General features: G+C 40.6%; 1 long non-coding RNA gene across 1 annotated transcript; it reads left to right on the top strand.

Moving 5' to 3' along the window:
- On the top strand, window positions 1-1,636 carry LOC130196525 (uncharacterized). The gene is made up of 3 exons (XR_008832265.1): window positions 1-257; window positions 895-1,099; window positions 1,262-1,636. It is a non-coding gene; the product is annotated as an uncharacterized LOC130196525 (long non-coding RNA).
- The last annotated feature ends 3,808 nt before the right edge of the window (window positions 1,637-5,444 follow it).

The raw sequence follows: 5,444 nt of genomic DNA, 5'->3' as shown, positions 1-5,444 counted from the left end.
TCAGCTCTGCGAGGGTGTTATTTTAAAACTGGACGCCCGTCATGGCGGAGCCACCGAGCAGCGACGGTTCGCCGTGTAATCCGTGAAAAACGAAGCTCCGGCACAAGAGAAAGTCGCGCGCGGGGATTTCTTCGTGGTTTTTTTCGTCCCACCACGTCAAGCCTGTAACAGATGTCGCTGCCGGTGTCTTGCTGTCCGGTCGTCGGGGCTCCGCCGCTCGGCGAGCCGCCTTACCAAAATCGACCGCGTGGGTCCGTGTACGTTTTGTTAGTTTGTTTTTTCGTTTCCCGGTCCGTGTACGTTTTGTTAGTTTGTTTTTTCGTTTCATTCCAAATACGGAATACGGAAATCACGTGGTTTTTTCGTTTTCCGTTTGAAAACCAAAAACCGAAAAACGGAATACCACCTCTGTATTTCGTTTCTGCTGTCTGAAACCAAAAACGACAGAACGGAAGTGCTTAAAATGAAGTCAAAATAAAAGCCAGTGATACATATTCGTATTACCTTAGAAGAATATTAATTAATCAATATAAAGAATAAAGAATTAAACGGGGATATTTTAACGATGCAAACACATAGCAGGGTAACGTTAGAAGAATATTAATTAGTCAATATAAAGAATAAATAATTAAACCTGGATATGTTGGCGACAGTGGTGACGACGGGAAGTTTAATATACATGTACACAGCAAGAATCACCTTCTCACTTAATCGTTGCATTGTTTGATGCAACACAGTTAATCAACATGTAATTAAATAACTATTTCACACTTTCATTAATTATTCAGAATGGTTAACTGAAGATATTAAAATGTGTGAAAGTAAGTTAGTCTGGGGGGGCGGGGAAAATATTTGTTTATCAAGAATCTGAAAATGTCTATTTTGCAATGACAGAATCACAGAATCGAGAGAATCTGGCCAGAAATCAACAACCGGGTTAACTAGAACTTGAAAGCTGCATTGGTCCAACTGGTGGATCAGGAGGAGCTGGACATGGAGGACCAGATGACTCGGTTCTGTGTGTCATCTTTGACATGCCAGTTGGCCCAGATCGGTGTTAACCGAACTGTGCAAGCATGGAATGCACACAGGATTCCTGGTATGTCTTCGGGTTGGTCTTTCAAGCCTTTTTTAATGTGAATAATTATTTTCAAAATGTTTTACTATTGAATGTTTCTTAAACATGTTTAATCAAATACTAGAAGGAGCATGTTGCAATACATGGCATGGTTGTGACAGCCACATTGAATTATTATTACAGGGAGGGGGATACCAAATTACTTGGCCAGAGATGGATGCCCAAATAAGCTGTCGACAGACCTTTTGCCAAATGCATCTGTGGCTGCAGACTGGTACGACCAGGAAGTGGGCTCACTGACACGAGTGTCAGACTTTGGCACCAACCCATTTCCAAGTTTACAGGACCAGGAAGCTGCAGTGAGTGAATTTGCTCTGCAGTGCCCTGATACAAGTGTACTGCTGGACAATGCAGTGAATAATCTGCCACAACCGTTCAAAGATGGACTCAAAGGCCTCATCGACATCTCAAGGAGAAATTGTCAACGCTGATGTTTTTTTGTGTGTCTAAGTTGTTATTGTCTGTGCTTGTTAATTAATTGGTTCAACTGACGGGATGTTTTTTCTTTTCTTCAAATGTTGGGGTTTAAAGGAGAAATATGTTCTTTTTGAATAAACAGTCTTTAAAGTCTGGCACGAATTTCATTTTTAATCTGTAATGGGAATGGCTGGACCTGTAACACCAACTATTGATAGTGACACGGTGTGTTGACCCCCTGCCAGTGTGAGTAAGGCACTGGAAGATAGCTTGTTCAGTGACCTCTGACCCAGGTAACAAACGTACACCCCAAAATATACACACACAAGACGGTTACAGCCGGTTTCGGGCGGTGAAGCCATGATAACTTCATTCATTAGCCACCATTGTATCACTTGTTTCAGGCTCATAAATCGGTCTCCCCGACAGCGGATATCACAGATTTGGACCCAGTGTGAAGATTTCCCACTGGAGGAGGACCCTATGTGGTTGGGAACCTCGCTTGTTTATGAAGGGCAGCTTAAGGACCCTGACACCCTCAGTTTGGATGCCAATCTGATACCTATTGCTTCACTAAGAACACAGCTGATGTCTGAGCACGACAATCAAACAGCAGGAACAAACATCAATGATAAACAATCTGAGCCAACCTATAAATCACATAATACTAAACACCATTTTGACCTGAGCTTGTAGCAGGTATAAAGCTTCAGTGGAAGCTCAGTCAGGACGGTTCATACATCTGACATTCACTTTTAATTTGAAACAGCTCTTGGAAGGCACAACTTTGATGATGTAAATCATGCGAGCAGATTAACTGCAGATGGAAGAATCAGAGGAATTGAGATCCAGCAATACAATTCAAATACAGAAATGTAATCCTAATGCAATGCTACCACTAATTCTGAAGGCTTCCTCTTTTAGGGGAGTAGTTAACTTGTGCTTGACAAAGAATTAGAAAATACCAAAGATTGTCTTTCTTTACTAATCTAGAAGTGTGCAGATGTCATTGGATCAGATATAAGTAGGCTACATGTGAGCTGCTGCTCTGAGCTAAAGAAGGTCATGACCTGCTGCTCTGAGCTAAAGAAGGCCATGACCTGCTGCTCTAAGCTAAAGAAGGCTCTGAGCTGAATATGGCTTATCTAAATGTACATGCAGAGATATAGCCATACGGCTAAACACAGACAACAACGCCTAACAATCACTACTATAAACTATGTGAGACATGTTAGAGATGTGAGAGGAGCTTTGCTCTCCATGTTTCACTCTGATACAATAACTCATGGAGTCAACTCCTCAAAACATGTTCACACACAACACAGAGCTCCATCCTTCTGGAGACCAAAGTACTACATGATGATGATGTGATGTAGTCAGAGGGCTAAGACAGCAGAGTAACAACAGAACAGGTTACATGTTGATGATGATGTGATGTAGTCAGAGGAGAAAGACACTGACAGCAGAGTCACAACAGAACAGGTTACATGTTGATGATGATTTAGTTTATTTCGATCAGCAAAATATACAACAATCATAATTCAACAAAAGAAGAAAGTGGCTGACCGAAAGGGTCGAGGCTGAAGCTAACGAGCTTATAAGTGCCCTAACCTATGATTTCTCGAAAAAACGTATTTCAAAGAATCATATATATATATATATATATATATATATATATATACACACATACATACGTATACATATACATACACATATATATACATACACACACACATACATACACACACACATATATACATACACACACATACATAAACACACACATATATACATATATACATACACACACATACATAAACACACACACACACACACACATGTAAACATAACACAAAAAACGTGTCCCCATTAACCGTTGATGTAATGATGATGTAGTAATGAAGGTTACAGGTGAAGCACAGGTGGTGCTGTGACTGGGTGCTAACTGAAGGCTGCTTAATAAGAAAAAATCAACTACTGTCTCTTTATTTTTCAATTGTCAATATGTATTGCCTCGTGGTCATCATATCCTCACTCTTCCATGTGGGAATGTTTAGTTACAAAATGACCCAAATAAAACAAGTAAATACATGATGTATACAACTATGCTGGAAATTAACCATGAACATAAATATCGGAGGAAATAAACGGCATTAAATACATATGTATCAAGAACAGGTATACTGCCATCTAGCGGTATAAAGGTGAACCGTTTACTCTGCGGTGGAAATATAAATATAATAACAGCAACAACTCTGCACAGAAACATTACTTTGATTAATCTATATTAGGAACTGTGTTGCATCAAACAATGCAACGATTAAGTGAGAAGGTGATTCTTGCTGTGTACATGAATATTAAACTTCCCGTCGTCACCACTGTCGCCAACATATCCAGGTTTAATTATTTATTCTTTATATTGACTAATTAATATTCTTCTAACGTTACCCTGCTATGTGTTTGCATCGTTAAAATATCCCCGTTTAATTCTTTATTCTTTATATTGATTAATTAATATTCTTCTAAGGTAATACGAATATGTATCACTGGCTTTTATTTTGACTTCATTTTAAGCACTTCCGTTCTGTCGTTTTTGGTTTCAGACGGCAGAAACGAAATACGGAGGTGGTATTCCATTTTTCCGTTTTTGGTTTTCAAACGGAAAACGAAAAAACCACGTGATTTCCGTATTCCGTATTTGGAATGAAACGAAAAAACAAACTAACAAAACGTACACGGACCCGCGTGGCTTGTCCGCCTCTTCCCCAATCACTGGCGGCGACTCTCAGCTACTGCTGCCCGGGCGGCCGCTGCTTTCGCTGGGCTTGCTGCAGCTGCTTCTCGGCGGCTCCATGGTGGTGCTGTGCTACGGAGCGCTGTCCCTCAGCAACTCGCCCCCCATACGGAACTCCTGTCCCTTCTGGGCGGGCTCCTCGGTGAGTGAGCCGCGGGCTCGGGTGTCACTCGTCGGTGTTGATGGCGCTTCAAGTTCTCCGGACAACTGTGACCCTTAACTTTGGTCGCCACATTTTAGGAGGCTATGTATATATTACATTACATTATTATAGATCATGTGAATCCAACCCAAACAGTGAACAATGTGTTCTGTTTACCATTTCATACAAACAAACAAACAACAATGCTGTAAATCGCAAAAGCATAATATTTTCAATTAATACCATTTAAAACTGTCACTCAGTCTGGTGTCACATGAATCTGTGCAGCTGTGTGGATGACTGTCTGTCAGATCAACAACCACACGTCCAAACTTATTTGGAAGAGTAAGCAATACCAAATAGTAACATTTCATTACGGTACATATTATTAAAACTGTCCATCCATCACAGTTTACAGAACTGCTTCAACTATGACCGACTGTTTTTTTAATTTACATTTTTTTAAACTGTAGTGCAATTTTACAAAAAGAAACAAGTCTATGTAACGAGGGGGCTCTCGCTATGAGTTTGGCATCCACATACAGAGATTAGGCAGTCTTGATGAACTGTGAGGACACAACACCGTTTGATGCTGTTCAGAAAGACTTCAGACTAGTTTTGACGAGACTTGTGTTTCGACTTCTTTACATCAGGAGAATGCTCGACTTGCCGGTTTCTTGCAAAGACTCGGTGCTTAACTTGGACTTGAGACGGCCCGGAGATAGACTGCTCGTCACCATGTGGTGACCCCCGTGAGACATAGGTCAAGAATGTGCCGGACGGAATAATCGTCTCTTGCTAGAATGATACTTTTTCTTTTGACATTGCGAACTCCTCCTAAAACAATTATTGCTGTCTTGACATTTCTATTTTTACTCGTTAAAGGGTAATCTTACTCAAAAACATTTTGATTGAGTGCAAACAATAACCGTGTCCGTCATTTACGTTCATTA

This window comes from Pseudoliparis swirei, chromosome 7 (assembly GCF_029220125.1).
Source record: "Pseudoliparis swirei isolate HS2019 ecotype Mariana Trench chromosome 7, NWPU_hadal_v1, whole genome shotgun sequence".
In the NCBI taxonomy this organism is placed as follows: Eukaryota; Metazoa; Chordata; class Actinopteri; order Perciformes; family Liparidae; genus Pseudoliparis; species Pseudoliparis swirei.
The sequence above is the reverse complement of the archived record's forward strand: the minus strand, read 5'-3'. Positions and strand labels throughout refer to the sequence as shown.